At 29.9% G+C, this 16209-nt stretch overlaps 1 protein-coding gene across 1 annotated transcript in view; it reads left to right on the top strand.

The window, feature by feature from the left end:
* Positions 1 to 7352: 7352 nt before the first annotated feature.
* Positions 7353 to 16209, top strand: part of LOC119609838 (ATP-binding cassette sub-family G member 1) — a 60723-nt gene continuing 51866 nt past the window's right edge. The window contains 1 exon segment of the mRNA XM_037964809.1: positions 7353 to 7460. The gene's annotated coding sequence lies outside the window, so the exon portion shown is untranslated.

Here is a 16209-nt window from a genome sequence, read left to right as displayed (position 1 = left end):
GTGCGCATTTTAATGTACTTTTCAAGTATATAGAGTCTGAAAATAATTACTCATCATTAATTGGGGGTGGAAATTAATTAAAAAAATAAATAAAAATAGAGATACAAATTAATTAATATTTAAGAATCATACAAAAAAAGGGTTCGGCATTTCTTACTAAATTGCTTGATGTTTTGTGATTGATTAATAAGCTGATGATTTATTAAGTGGATTATGTGACAAATTAGAGGAAAACAAATTTAAACATTTTATTTATAATGTATTGGAGAAGGGTTTTAAATATAGTTTTTACAATATCCTAGGAAACGTTTTCAAATCTATAGTCTGTTCTATATTTTGGACTATAATCTAGGCTAAAGTCTGGGGTATAGTCTGGATTAAAATCTAGTCTATATTCTGGATTATAGTCTAAACTATAGTCTGGACTATAATCTAGTCCATAGTCTGGATAAAAGTATAGTTCAAAGTCTGAACTATAGCCTAGTTCAAAATCTGAACTATAGGGTAATAGTCAAGTTCAAAGTCTAGACTATAGTCTAGTCTATAATTTGGACTATAGTCTATAGTCTGGATTATAGTCTATAGTCTGGATTATAGTCTATAGTCTGGATTATAGTCTACAGTCTGGACTATAGTCTGTAGTTTGTACTATAGGCTATAGTCGGGACTATAGTCCACAGTCTGGACTATAGTCTGAACTATAGTCTAGTCTATATTATGGACTATAGACTAATCTATATTATGAACACTAGTCTATAATATTAGATTATATCATTTGATTAGACTAAAGTCTAATCAAAGTCTGGACTATAATCTGGAGAATATTCTAGTCTTTAGTCTTGACTACAGTCTGGACGGTATTTAATCCATAGTGCGGACTATAGTCTAGTCTAAGGTCTGGACTATATTCTACTCTATAGTCTAGTCTATTTTGGACTATAGTTTAGTCTTTAGATCCATAGTTTTGAATATAGTCTGTTCTATATTCTGGACTATGGTCTGGACTATATTCTAGTTTATAGTCTAGTCTATTTTGGACTATAGTTCAGTCTTTAGATCCATAGTTTTGAATATAGTCTGTTCTATATACTGGACTTTAGTTTTACCTATAGTCTAGTCTGTAGTTTAGTCTATAGTCTGGACTACAGTCTGGACTATAGTCTCGACTATAGTCTGGACAGTAGTCTTGTCTATAGTCTGGACAGTAGTCTAGTCTATTATCTGATCTATTATCTATTATCTAGACTATCTAGTCTGGTATATAGCCTGGTCTATAGTTTAGTCTATAATCTGGATTTTATACCAGTCCAAATCTGAATAGCCTATAGTCTGTACAACAGTATAGACTACATACTGGACTATAGTCTGGACTACAATTTATCCTATAGTCTGTACTACACTCTGATTAATTTACTATAGTCCATTCTATAGTCTGGGCTATATCTAGTCTATAGTCTGAATTATAGTGTTGTCTACAGTCTAGTTTATAGTCTGACCTACAGTCTGGACTATAGTCTACCGTACTGTAGTCAGTACTACATACTATATATTGAACTATAGTCTTGCCGCCATATTAGTCCCCATATCAAAAATTCACTATTTTAGAGTGTTATGGAGTCGGAGTTACTCGATTATTCTTTAACAAATTCTTACAGCTTGTGGTTAATTTTTTCTAATATAATACAACATATTAATTTAGAAACTGTATTTCTCAGTCCATTCAGTGTGCATCAGTTTATTTAAATAAATGCATCATTTATTAGAAATTGTGCTTACAATGAAAGTAATTAGTTGCTGAATATTATTAATTATTTTTAGCACGAACTATTCATTTCAGTAGTTAAATTATTAACTAAATACTTTTACAGCTCTTAAATATCTATAGCAATATGTTAAAAGAGCTTAAGTAAAAAATACATAAAATACGACACGTTTTTATTTAGTAAAAAATTTGGTTAATTTCTTATTAGATTAATAAAATACACAAAATAAATCAATTCCACTAAAGGTGATTTAAGCTATTTTAATCTATTACTCTTACTAATAGTGATGCTGATGTGCAACACAACGTATGTATATTATTTTTATAAATTTGCAATTTAAATTTATCATACGTAGAAAAACACCAAAAAGTATATTTATTGTAGTTAAACTCTTTTTGACCTTTTAATTGATTGCAAATAAAAATAAACTTGGTAATTTTATTCATAAAATACAAACGAAGAAGTGGAAAGAAAAATAAATAAAAATTAAACAAATAATAAATTTTAGATAACTTATGTTCATACAAAGATAAATGTCATGCAATTATTGAACATTTGTTAAAAACAATAGTAAATGTGCAATGAATGAACAATTACATTTACTTCTTAATTGAATGACTTCTATGGTAAAATTTGAGTGATTTTTTTAACTCTGTCTGAAAAAGCAACAAAACAAAATGTTAGAATTATTCAGAAATCCTTTTTCGATTTAGCCATAACTGTATTTTTCCTACTCTGTACCATGAGAACTCAGGATTAACCTTCTATTTACTCTGTAGTCTAAAGACTAGACTACGGACTCGACTGTAGATTAGACTAGATTATTGACTAGACTATACATACATTAGACTATAGACTACACTATAGACTACAGACTAGACTATAGACTAGACTATAGACTAGACTATAGACTAGACTATAGACTAGACTATAGACTAGACTATAGACTAGACTATAGACTAGACTATAGACTAGACTATAGACTAGACTATAGACTAGACTATAGACTAGACTATAGACTAGACTATAGACTAGACTATAGACTAGACTATAGACTAGACTATAGACTAGACTATAGACTAGACTATAGACTAGACTATAGACTAGACCATAGACTAGACTATAGACTAGACTATAGACTAGACTATAGACTAGACTATAACCAGACTATAGACTAGACTAAATACTAGGCTATGGACTAGACTACAGACTTGACTAGACTAGACTATAGACTACTAGACTAGACTATAGACTAGACTATAGACTAGACTATAGACTGGACTATAGACTTTACTATAGACTGGACTATAGACTATAGACTAGACCATAGACTAGACTATAGACTATAGACTAGACCATAGACTAGACTATAGACTAGACTATAGACTAGACTATAGACTAGACTATAGACTAGACCATAGACTAGACTATAGACTAGACTATAGACTAGACTATAGACTAGACTATAGACTAGACTATAGACTAGACTATAGACTAGACTATAGACTAGACTATAGACTAGACTATAGACTAGACTATAGACTAGACTATAGACTAGACTATAGACTAGACTATAGACTAGACTATAGACTAGACTATAGACTAGACTATAGACTAGACTATAGACTAGACTATAGACTAGACTATAGACTAGACTATAGACTAGACTATAGACTAGACTATAGACTAGACTATAGACTAGACTATAGACTAGACTATAGACTAGACTATAGACTAGACTATAACCAGACTATAGACTAGACTACAGACTAGGCTATGGACTAGACTACAGACTTGACTATAGACTAGACTATAGACTAGACTATAGACTAGACTATAGACTAGACTATAGACTAGACTATAGACTGGACTATAGACTAGACTATAGACTGGACTATAGACTATAGACTAGACCATAGACTAGACTATAGACTAGACTATAGACTAGACTATAGACTAGACTATAGACTAGACTATAGACTAGACTATAGACTAGACTATAGACTAGACTATAGACTAGACTATAGACTAGACTATAGACTAGACTGTAGACTAGACTATAGACTAGACTATAGACTAGACTATAGACTAGACTATAGACTAGACTATAGACTAGACTATAGACTAGACTATAGACTAGACTATAGACTAGACTATAGACTAGACTATAGACTAGACTATAGACTAGACTATAGACTAGACTATAGACTAGACTATAGACTAGACTATAGACTAGACTATAGACTAGACTATAGACTAGACTATAGACTAGACTATAGACTAGACTATAGACTAGACTATAGACTAGACTATAGACTAGACTATAGACTAGACTATAGACTAGACTAGACTATAGACTAGACTATAGACTAGACTAGACTATAGACTAGACTATAGACTAGACTATAGACTAGACTATAGACTAGACTATAGACTAGACTATAGACTAGACTATAGACTAGACTATAGACTAGACTATAGACTAGACTATAGACTAGACTATAGACTAGACTATAGACTAGACTATAGATTAGACTATAGATTAGACTATAGACTAGACTATAGACTAGAATATAGACTAGACTATAGACTAGACTATAGACTAGACTATAGACTAGACTATAGACTAGACTAGACTATAGACTAGACTATAGACTAGAATATAGACTAGACTATAGACTAGACTATAGACTAGACTATAGACTAGACTATAGACTAGACTATAGACTAGACTATAGACTAGACTAGACTAGACTAGACTAGACTATAGACTAGACTAGACTATAGACTAGACTATAGACTAGACTATAGACTAGACTATAGACTAGACTATAGACTAGACTATAGACTAGACTATAGACTAGACTATAGACTAGACTATAGACTAGACTATAGACTAGACTATAGACTAGACTATAGACTAGACTATAGACTAGACTATAGACTAGACTATAGACTAGACTATAGACTAGACTATAGACTAGACTATAGACTAGACTATAGACTAGACTATAGACTAGACTATAGACTAGACTATAGACTAGACTATAGACTAGACTATAGACTAGACTATAGACTAGACTATAGACTAGACTATAGACTAGACTATAGACTAGACTATAGACTAGACTATAGACTAGACTATAGACTAGACTATAGACTAGACTATAGACTGGACTATAGACTAGACTATAGACTAGACTATAGACTAGACTATAGACTAGACTATAGACTAGACTAGACTATAGACTAGAACTATAGACTAGACTATAACTAGACTAGACTAGACTATAGACTAGACTATAGACTAGACTATAGACTAGACTATAGACTAGACTATAGACTAGACTATAGACTAGACTATAGACTAGACTATAGACTAGACTATAGACTAGACTATAGACTAGACTATAGACTAGACTAGACTAGACTATAGACTAGACTATAGACTAGACTATAGACTAGACTATAGACTAGACTATAGACTAGACTATAGACTAGACTATAGACTAGACTATAGACTAGACTATAGACTAGACTATAGACTAGACTATAGACTAGACTATAGACTAGACTATAGACTAGACTATAGACTAGACTAGACTAGACTATAGACTAGACTATAGACTAGACTATAGACTAGACTATAGACTAGACTAAGACTAGACTAGACTATTAGACTAGACTATAGACTAGACTATAGACTAGACTATAGACTAGACTATAGACTAGACTATAGACTAGACTATAGACTAGACTATAGACTAGACTATAGACTAGACTATAGACTAGACTATAGACTAGACTATAGACTAGACTATAGACTAGACTATAGACTAGACTATAGACTAGACTATAGACTAGACTATAGACTGGACTATAGACTAGACTATAGACTAGACTATAGACTAGACTATAGACTAGACTATAGACTAGACTGTAGACTAGGCTATAGACTAGACTATAGACTAGACTATAGACTAGACTATAGACTAGACTATAGACTAGACTATAGACTAGACTATAGACTAGACTATAGACTAGACTATAGACTAGACTATAGACTAGACTATAGACTAGACTATAGACTAGACTATAGACTAGACTATAGACTAGACTATAGACTAGACTATAGACTAGACTATAGACTAGACTATAGACTAGACTATAGACTAGACTATAGACTAGACTATAGACTAGACTATAGACTAGACTATAGACTAGACTATAGACTAGACTATAGACTAGACTATAGACTAGACTATAGACTAGACTATAGACTAGACTATAGACTAGACTATAGACTAGACTATAGACTAGACTATAGACTAGACTATAGACTAGACTATAGACTAGACTATAGATTAGACTATAGATTAGACTATAGACTAGACTATAGACTAGAATATAGACTAGAATATAGACTAGACTATAGACTAGAATATAGACTAGACTATAGACTAGACTATAGACTACACTATAGACTAGACTATAGATTAGACTATAGACTAGACTATAGACTAGACTATAGATTAGACTATAGATTAGGCTATAGATTAGACTAGACTATAGACTAGACTATAGACTAGACTATAGACTAGATTATAGACTAGACTATAGACTAGACTATAGACTAGACTATAGACTAGACTATAGCCTAGACTATAGATTAGACTATAGACTAGACTATAGATTAGACTATAGACTAGACTATAGACTATACTATACTAGACTATATACTAGAATAGAATCTAGACTATAGACTGAGTCTAGCCTATATACTATTAGAAAAAGTACTAAAAATATCATAACCTACCACGAATTATTCTGACGTAAAAAAGTACTGTAGTACTGAATTGTTGTTCAATTTTGTTCTCAACAGAAATTTAACTCAACAAGTTTTGCTATTGATAAAATTGATATTGATCTCTTTTAACATTCTCTTTAACGCAAATAACTACCTATTACGTTAATGTTTGAAGAAAAACGCCGTAACAAACATACGTTGTTAAAGCATACAAAATGTCGATTTATGCTTACGATTCATTCATTCATACTACTCTTTTTATTATAGTTTTTTTGTACTCTTACGATAATTCTTTAACCGATACAAAATTTCAGTTTTTTTTCTAAAGCTTATTAAACATATATGGTTGGTGTATGTAAAGAAAGAAACAAAACAAAATAAAGAAAACCATTAACAGCAGCAATAACATGGTGGAGAGCTAAAAACAAAACAGAAAAAATAAAATATACAAATTGTTTATATTTATTTTTATACAATATTGGCCGCATTAAGCGACGACTAAAAAGCAAATAACCAGACACTATAAGAGAAACAACAGAAATTTTTATTTAGTCTTTCCATAACATACGGCGCGTTAACATTAAAAACGTTAGAAAATTAAAAACGAAACCAAAATAAGGAGAAACAAAAAGAAAATTTTAATTATTCGAAAAAAAAAAGAATTTAATAAAAAGTTTAAAAAAATTAAATAAAAAGGAAATGTTTTTATAAAAATTTTTAAAGAAAAATTAAAAAAAAAGACTTTTTCAAAAATTAAAAAAAAAAAATTAAAATTTTTTTCTAATAAAAAATAACAAAGATTTATTTACATTTTGTGTTTTGTGCAAAAAGTTTATTGTTGCTAAAAATTCTTAATAAAAAAGAAAGAAAACAAAAAAATATCTAAAAAGGTTCGTTGTTATCTTTATTTTAATAAATATTTGTTTAAACGTTAAAATCAATATAAAAATAAATAAATAATATTTATTTTCAAATTTGTTAATGTGCAATGATGCATGCCAGACATTGTGCCTTATCTTTTTTCAATTAAAAATAAAATTAAATTAATAAAAACTATAACATATGCTTAAGTTTAGTTGAACAAAAAAAAATTAATAAATATTATTAATTCTCAGTTACTCGTGCATTACTTGTTTGAAATGTTTTAAAAACTTGAAATAACAGAAGAAAAAAAAAACAACCAAATATAGGCCAATTGTGTTCATGTTGTGAATGTCAATGACTTCTAGAGAGAAGAACGACTGCATCTTTATTTGTGTTTTCAGCTGCGTTGTAGAATTGTGTGTATCGCAACAGACAAAGTCGGGTAACAAAAGAATTGGAAAAATTTTATTGAATTCCATTTGTCTGAAGTCGAGAAAATGTGCATTTTAAAAACTTTCTTAGGGGAAAACGTTTTTTTTCTGAAGTCTAGCAAAGTGTGAAAGTATTAAATATTTCGTGGGTTTGTTTTTAAACAAAGTGGTAATAAAAATGAATTTTTAAGCTAAACTACCGATTCGATTTCTAAAATTTATATGAAGAAATTGTGGAGAAGAAGCTAAGCTTTTAAAAGCTATAGTTTTTTCGAGGTTCAGAATCGATTTTTGGAATTATAACTGGAGTTTCTAAACAGCTGGACCGATCGGGGTAAATTTTTACATAAGAGTTTTACAGTTGCAACTGAAAGCCGACTTTTGGCAATTTAGTAAAATCAAGTTTCTATTTAAAAACAAAAGATTTTTTCTATATTTTTATTAATAACTTTTCGAAATTTTTTTACTTTTCCGATTTCTTTCTACTCTTTCGACTTCCATTTACTTTTATTTACAAAATATTCTATAGTTTAAACAAAAAATCGACTTTTTCCAATTTACGAAAAGTCGAGTTTTCAACTTTTCAATATTTTTGAATATTAACTTTTCGACAAAATCGATTATTCGCCTCTTTTTTTCCAAGATAGTTGACTTCGACTTTTTCTATAAAAAGATAATTCGAAAGTCGATTAAAAGAAACCTACCAAGGGCGACGCTATGGGAACAGGGAACTTTGATATGTAAAGTTTCATTTTTGCTTTACGTCGGATTTAGATTTTTACAGAACCCTACCCTCCAAAGGATTTAAAAACGACTTTTCGAAATTTTCCGATTTTTTCACACTATTTATTACTTTTATTTGCAAAGTCAATTCTTTGTCGACTTTATAGGCAAAGGATTGTTTGAAAGTCGATTAATAGAGCCCTACTTACCAGAAGTGACGTTGTAGGAATTGAAACTGAGTCAATTTCTATATGTAACATGACATTTTTTTCTTAGTCTCCGATTTCGTTCCTTATAGTCTATATTTTAAACAAAAAGTCGAGTTTTTGTAGATTATAAAAAGTCGACTTTGTTAAAACAAAATATTTCCTTCAAATAGAATATTTTTAATAACGACTTTTCGATTCTTTTCGACATCTTTTTTACTTTTATATACAAAATCTATTTGATTTGAATTTTATGTTCAAGATAGACGATTTATCGACATTGTTAGAACAAAATAGTCGACATTTCTCTGCAAAAAGTCGATTGTTTGAAAGTAGATTTGAATTGAAGTTAAAATGCAACGTTGCATTTATATTGCTCCACATCCGAGTTTGGTCTCTATAGTTGTGGTGGCTGGATCTAGGGCAAGTTCGATATCTAACATGCCAATTTTTGCTTCGCATTCGAGCTAAATTTTTATATTCTATAGTTGATACAAAAAGTCGACTTTTAGCAATTTGTGAAAAGTTGATTTTTCGACCATGTTCGTCCGATTTTTTTTTTATTTCATCGATTTTATGACTTCTGTCGATTTCTCTTTACTTTCGTTTTCGACTTTTTTCTTGCAAAATTATCGATTTATTGACATTGTTATGACAAATTGGAGGTTTTTTCGAAAATTTTTCACATAAAACGTTCCTCCCCGACGGCAACGCTATGCTTCTCATCCGATTTAGATATGTATATTGTAAATTTGTCGGTATTTTGCAATAAATATGAAAATTTTTAAACTATGTCCGTCCGTACTAAAAAATTGGGAGTTTTCAAATTTTAGAATTGAAAAATATAGATTTTTTGCATTTTGTTGGGCAAAAAGTTGCCTTATTACTTATTTTCTAAAAGTTCTCGAATAGATTTTTGAAAAACAAACTGTTTGTGATATTTACAAATCTTTAAAATTCTGAAAAAAATTTTAGAACAAATTGCCTATTTTTTTAAATATATTAAAATATTTTTATAAATTATCAATTTAGTATTGAACTTTTTAAACCCATCTTAAAAATTTCGAGGTGTATTGAATTTGCCATTCCGTTTGTAAAACATTTAAATATCGCACATAGACCCATATATTCTGGGCCTTTGTAAAATTCTAAAAGAATTTAGACATGTTGGAGGCACGAGAGGACCTAGATTTACAGACCCTACCCTCCAATTAACATCTTTTACAGAATAAGCAATTATTTTTAATAAATCGTTTAAAGATTATGGTATTTAGATTAAATTCGACAAGAAATTAATGAGACTTTCAAATTCTGTAGAGTTTGGACTCGAGTCCCAATATAATTCTTAAATTATCGGCATATATAAATATATGATATATAAAGCAACATTCCGAATTGAATATTTGGAAAAATATTTTGATATAGTGAGTATATTGGAGTCGTCATAGCCAAATATATTACTTTTAATTGTTAAATTTAATTTGTTTTTCGTTTCTTGGACTGTGTGTCATTATTTATAATTGACAATTTCGAATGGAATATTTTGAAAGCTAGACAAATTTAATTATATGTTGATAATTTATTTAGAAAGAAATTTGTATTTGAAATTATGCAGAAAGAAAAAGTATGTCTGCAGGTGACAAAAAGAAACAAAATAAAAATATTTTCAAATGCAATCTAATCGACAGGAACATATAATTTAGGTTCTTCAAGAATTTTTAAATTAACCTTAAATATAGTCAGCAAATCCATACATATTGTCTTCACTACATAAAAGTGATTTAATAATAACTTCTTAATAATGTGAGAGAAAAATATTAATTTAACATCTTACTCGCAAAGCATTCTATTCTATTTATTTACTTTAACACTTACAAGTAAGCAATGAAATCATGACTTGTAAAAGTTTGTGATATGTGCTTTCCTTTAATTACATCAATAAAAACAATAAAAACTTTTGCTGGGACAATATTATGAATTTTGAAATTTATTCTGCTTTTACGTTTTTTTACAGAATTTATAAATCTTTGCAATTCATTGCATTAAATACTATATAGTCATTTTGGTAATTATTTTATTTATTTTTAATTAAATGATTCATTACTATTTTTAGTGAAATGAAAAAATAAACTCTTATTTAATTAAAATTTTTATTCTATCACTCCCATACCTAAAATGTAGTGATGTGCACGTTCTTAATAAGTGCGAGTTATCGACGTCACTTTAATCAGCTGTTTCCGTCACAATCGAACATTGCGACATTATTTGAGGTGTGTTTTATTTTTAAAAGAAAAATACAACAATACATACAAATGTTTATAGAATATTAATTTAAATTTTGCATTTTGTAAACACATAAAACAATAATGCAGTTAGAATTGTTTTGTTACGGAAAAATTTTATTGTATTAAAAACAAGGCATAAAAGTCAAAGTATTTTGAAATATCGTCTCATGAAAATTTAAAAGCCGGACTGTAGTCTTTACTAGGGACCACTTGACTATAGACCAGATTATAGCCTTTACAATACACCAGACTATCGATCACACTATAGTCTTAACTATGGACCAGACTATAGTCTTGACTATAAACCGGACTATAGTCTTGACTATAGAGCAGTCTATAGTCTTGACTATTTATCAGTTTATAGTACTGAATATAGATCAGTCTATAGTATAGACTATAGTTCAGTTATGATCAGTCTGTAGTCCTGACTATACGAGTAGATCAGTTTGTAGTCTTGACTATAGATCAGTTTGTGATCTTGACTAAAGATCAGTCTATAGGCTTCACTGTAAATCAGTTTGTAGTCTTGACTATAGATCAGTCTTGCTACAGATCAGTCTATAGTCTTGACTATAAATCAGTCTATAGTCTTGACTATAGATCAGGCTATTGTCTTGACTATAGATCAGATTGTAGTCTAGACTATAGACTTATCTATAAGATATACTTATCTATAGATAAGTCTGTAGTCTAGACTATAGATAAGTCTATAGTCTAGACTATAGATAAGTCTATAGTCTAGACTATAGATAATCTATAGTCTTGGACTATAGATCAGTCTATAGTCCTTACTATAGATCAGTCTATAGTCTTGACTATAGATCAGTCTATAGTCTTGACTATAGATCAGTCTATAGTCTTGACTATAGATCAGTCTATAGTCTTGACTATAGATCAGTCTATAGTCCTTGACTATAGATCAGTCTATAGTCTTGACTATAGATCAGTCTATAGTCTTGACTATAGATCAGTCTATAGTCTTGACTATAGATCAGTCTATAGTCTTGACTATAGATCAGTCTATAGTCTTGACTATAGATCAGTCTATAGTCTTGACTATAGATCAGTCTATAGTCTTGACTATAGATCAGTCTATAGTCTGGACTATAGATCAGTCTATAGTCTAGACTATAGATCAGTCTATAGTCTAGACTATAGATCAGTCTATAGTCTAGACTATAGATCAGTCTATAGTCTAGACTATAGATCGGTCTATAGTCTAGACTATAGATCAGTCTATAGTCTAGACTATAGATCAGTCTATAGTCTAGACTATAGATCAGTCTATAGTCTTGCTATAGATCAGTCTATAGTCTTGCAATAGATCAGTCTGTGATCTTGACTATAGATCAGTCTATAGCCTTGACTATAGATCAGTCTATAGTCTTGACTATAGATCAGCCTATAGTCTGAACTATAGATCAGTCTATATTCTTGACTATAGATCAGGTTATTGTCCTGACTATAGATCAGTTTGTAGACTGTGGTCTAGACTATAGGTCAGTCTGTAGATCACTGTTAATTCTGTACTATAGATCACTGTATATCTATATATATATCTATATTGACTTCATATCAGTCTTTAGTTTCGACTATAGATCAGCTTATGGTCGATAGACCAGTCTATAGTATTATAATTCCAGCTGCAGTATTCTCTATTTCCAGCATTATGGACAAATTAAATAAAATATAATAAAAAAATATTAATATTATGTACATATTATATCTTTAAACTGGCGATATTTGTTTATTATTGGAAATCATACCAGTTTATTTGTTTTAAATGAAATCAAGAATTAAATAAATTTAAAAAGATCTTGCGTCATGTTAAATATCTTATCAAGTAAATACCTTATTGATCAAAGCTTAGAGAAAATAAATTCTGTTAGAAATTTTGAATTTACAACAATTCTTTACAAGCTACAACTGAGTTTTGATTCTAAAGCTTATATCTTTGGTTTTTCATGGCATTCAATTATTTCGGTAACTTTATGGTAGCTTTACTTATGCGATTTTAAATGCATTCTACCACAAATCGTTTTATCTGATAATTTTTGTCACCACAAGTTTTTTGAAAAGAACTTTTTAATCTTATCTTTTAGAATTGAAAGCGTTTTTATAGATTGATTTAAAATTAACAAACTATCTGTGCTAGAATGTTTATTGAGCTATTAAATTCTGAGAGGACAGGTTCTATCAAATTGTTCAGAGTATTAAGAAAAAATTCCATAAACAAATATTTTAAATTTATTAAATTAATTATGAAAACTTGTGCAAACTTATCTGTTAAATTTAATTATAATCTATGTACAATGGGAATTGGTAACTGTATAAACTTTTGGGTCCATTAGGATTTTTATAGTAATACGCATGTTACTGTGCTGCTTTATAAGACCTTATAATTGTCTCCAAGAAGTGTCACTAACGGATCTTATAACATATTCATAATACATAGTTCCCATTAGGTCGCTTACGCTAAACATTTTTTAAACTATTGGCCACGATTATTGCATTTTTATATAATTAATTCCAAGGGTGTCTTTCAACTTGTGACACGCATTTGGTAAACGACTTCAAGACTTTGATCTAGTTATTATTGATTGCACTTTGAATATTGGACGTGAGGATTTGCATAGTTTCTTTTATTACAACTACTTAAGTCCAATGCACTAAGGCAACACTTGCATTGTTTAGAAAATTGTTTATTATATTAAATAAATTTTATAACAAAACAATGAATAAATTATTTAAATGGAATGGAACGATATTGGTTTATATAATACAAATCATGGCTGCAAGGGGCTAAAAATTTTCCTTTAAAATCGTTTGAACAAAGATACCAAATTATTGAAATTTACAGCATTAGACATTCGCTACCAGCTCTGGAAGCTCATTAGATCATAAATGACATAATTGTGACTTTGCTTTTGATTAATTTTCTTAATCGCTTCAATAACTCTTGTGTTCAAACTACAAAATTGTTTGAAATAAATTTACTTACCATGTTCATATCAACAATATTTGGAAATCTTTTAATTTTATATTTTGATTTCAATAAAACTATAATCTACTTTTAATAAATTGTTTATAAACATTTTTTAAATCATAAATGACGTCGATGTCAAACGTAGTTTTTTGACCCCACAATATCTTAAGTTTCATTTCATTTTATGGACTTAAATTTCTTCTGTTATTTTGTTTGGCGAAATTGTTGTCTTTCAATTCGTACAAGGTCATGTTTTAATTTGTTTTTGTTAAATTGTTTAAATAATTTATCAACATTAATGAATGATTTAATTTTTGGTTAATTTTTGTTTTGAATATTTCTGAAATACGTTTTAATGTATGTTATTATTTGAAATCATTTTTTGTTTATGTTTTTTTTTAAGGGAATTTCACTGACCTTGGTAAATATTTAAGGTTCCGAAGTCTGCTTTTGATATGCGCCGTTAGTAGTGATAAGATTGGAATAAAAATAAAAAAATAATAATAAAACATTTATAACTAACTTGTAAGGGAGATAGAAATTTGATTAAAATTTTAATAGTAAAATTTTCGCATTTTATGCTCTAGTAACTGAGTAGTAAATTTGCAATACCTGCTTCCAAAACTATTCCGCCAAGAATCTTAAAAATATCATTAATTATATAAAACTTTACACTATTAACTCATTATTTATTTGCTAACGTATGTTTTCTTTTCTTCCAAAATGCCATAGTAAAACATTGCAAATATGCAAATATTTTATTTCTAGAATAATTTGTTTAGTTTTAAAGTAAATATTCGAAAAAAACATATTTGCAATCATAAACAACAGAAATGTGCTGAAATAACGCATAAAATACAATTCCTTTAATGGTCTTTCTGTCCGTCTGTCTTTCTGCTTACTATTGTTTTTTTTTAATTTTTTGTTAAAATTTTATTCAATCGACACAAAAAAGGTTCAAAAAGTTCAAATTACGTTTAATTTGTTTTCTCCATTTAGTCATGAACAGTTTTACTTTAGTAGTAAAATACAAAAAATAAAAAATATTTATGGAAGATTTCACTAAAGAAAGTCGACAGCAAGAAAAAGAAATAAAAATGTGTGAGAGTCGGTTTAAAAAAAGTATAAAGGAAATAAATATGTTAGTAAAAGAGACTGTTAACGGAATAAATTTAACAAAATTTAATTTCCTAATCTCGTTAGGTTTTAGAGATATATGTATTAGCAAAAGTTTAGGGTTACTTTAGAGCGAAGTCAGCTTTATTTATATTATATATAGATATATATAAGATAGATAGATAGATAGATAGATAGATAGATAGATATATAGATAGATAGAGTAGATAGATAGATGATAGATACAGACATACAGATAGATAATATAGATAGATAGATAGATAGATAGATAGATAGATAGATAGATAGATATAGATAGATAGATATAGATTATATATAGATAGATAGATAGATATAGATAGATATATAGATAGATAGATATATAGATAGATCGATAGTATCGCCTCGCTCGCTCGCTCGATCTCTCTCATCGCTCGCTCGCTCTCGCTGCTCGCTCGCTCGCTCGCTCGCTCGTCTCGGTCGCTCGCTCGCTCGCTCGCTGCTCGCTCGCTCGCTCGCTCGCTCGCTCGCTCGCTCGCTCGCTCGCTCGCTCGCTCGCTCGCTCGCTCGCTCGCTCGCTCGCTCGCTCGCTCGATCGCTAGCTCGCTCGCTCGCTAGATCGATTCGCTCGACCCGCCGCTCGGTGCTCGCTCCGAGCTTCTCCCCCCCCTACGCGACATAATGTCCATGGCCTATGTCCCTTTTTTAAAATGTCATAATGTCCGTGGTATTTCGAACTTTTAAAACAGAAATGTGTTGAAAAATTTGTTTAGAATTTAAGAAAGGGACACCCTTATCCCGAAAAGAATTGCTCCTAAATTTGGCGTGTGTTGCAGTTTGGACCTTTTGAAAAGTGTTCTAGATAGCCGGCCTTTGGCCGTGCGCCGGAGTTTTAATCTCTAGGGTATTTAGAATACCGGCTTCGCGAAATTAAGCCATTTTTTGCTAAACGGACTCTTTGAAATCCATGGACTTTGTCACATTGCTGATGGACATTGTGACACTTTTAAAATTCTCATAACGTCCAT

This window comes from Lucilia sericata, unplaced genomic scaffold, assembly GCF_015586225.1.
Source record: "Lucilia sericata isolate MDLA Ls3-8-SP2 unplaced genomic scaffold, ASM1558622v1 Contig001066F_arrow, whole genome shotgun sequence".
Taxonomy (NCBI): domain Eukaryota; kingdom Metazoa; phylum Arthropoda; class Insecta; order Diptera; family Calliphoridae; genus Lucilia; species Lucilia sericata.
Note: the sequence above shows the minus strand (reverse complement) of the source record. Positions and strands in the feature narration are given on the sequence as shown.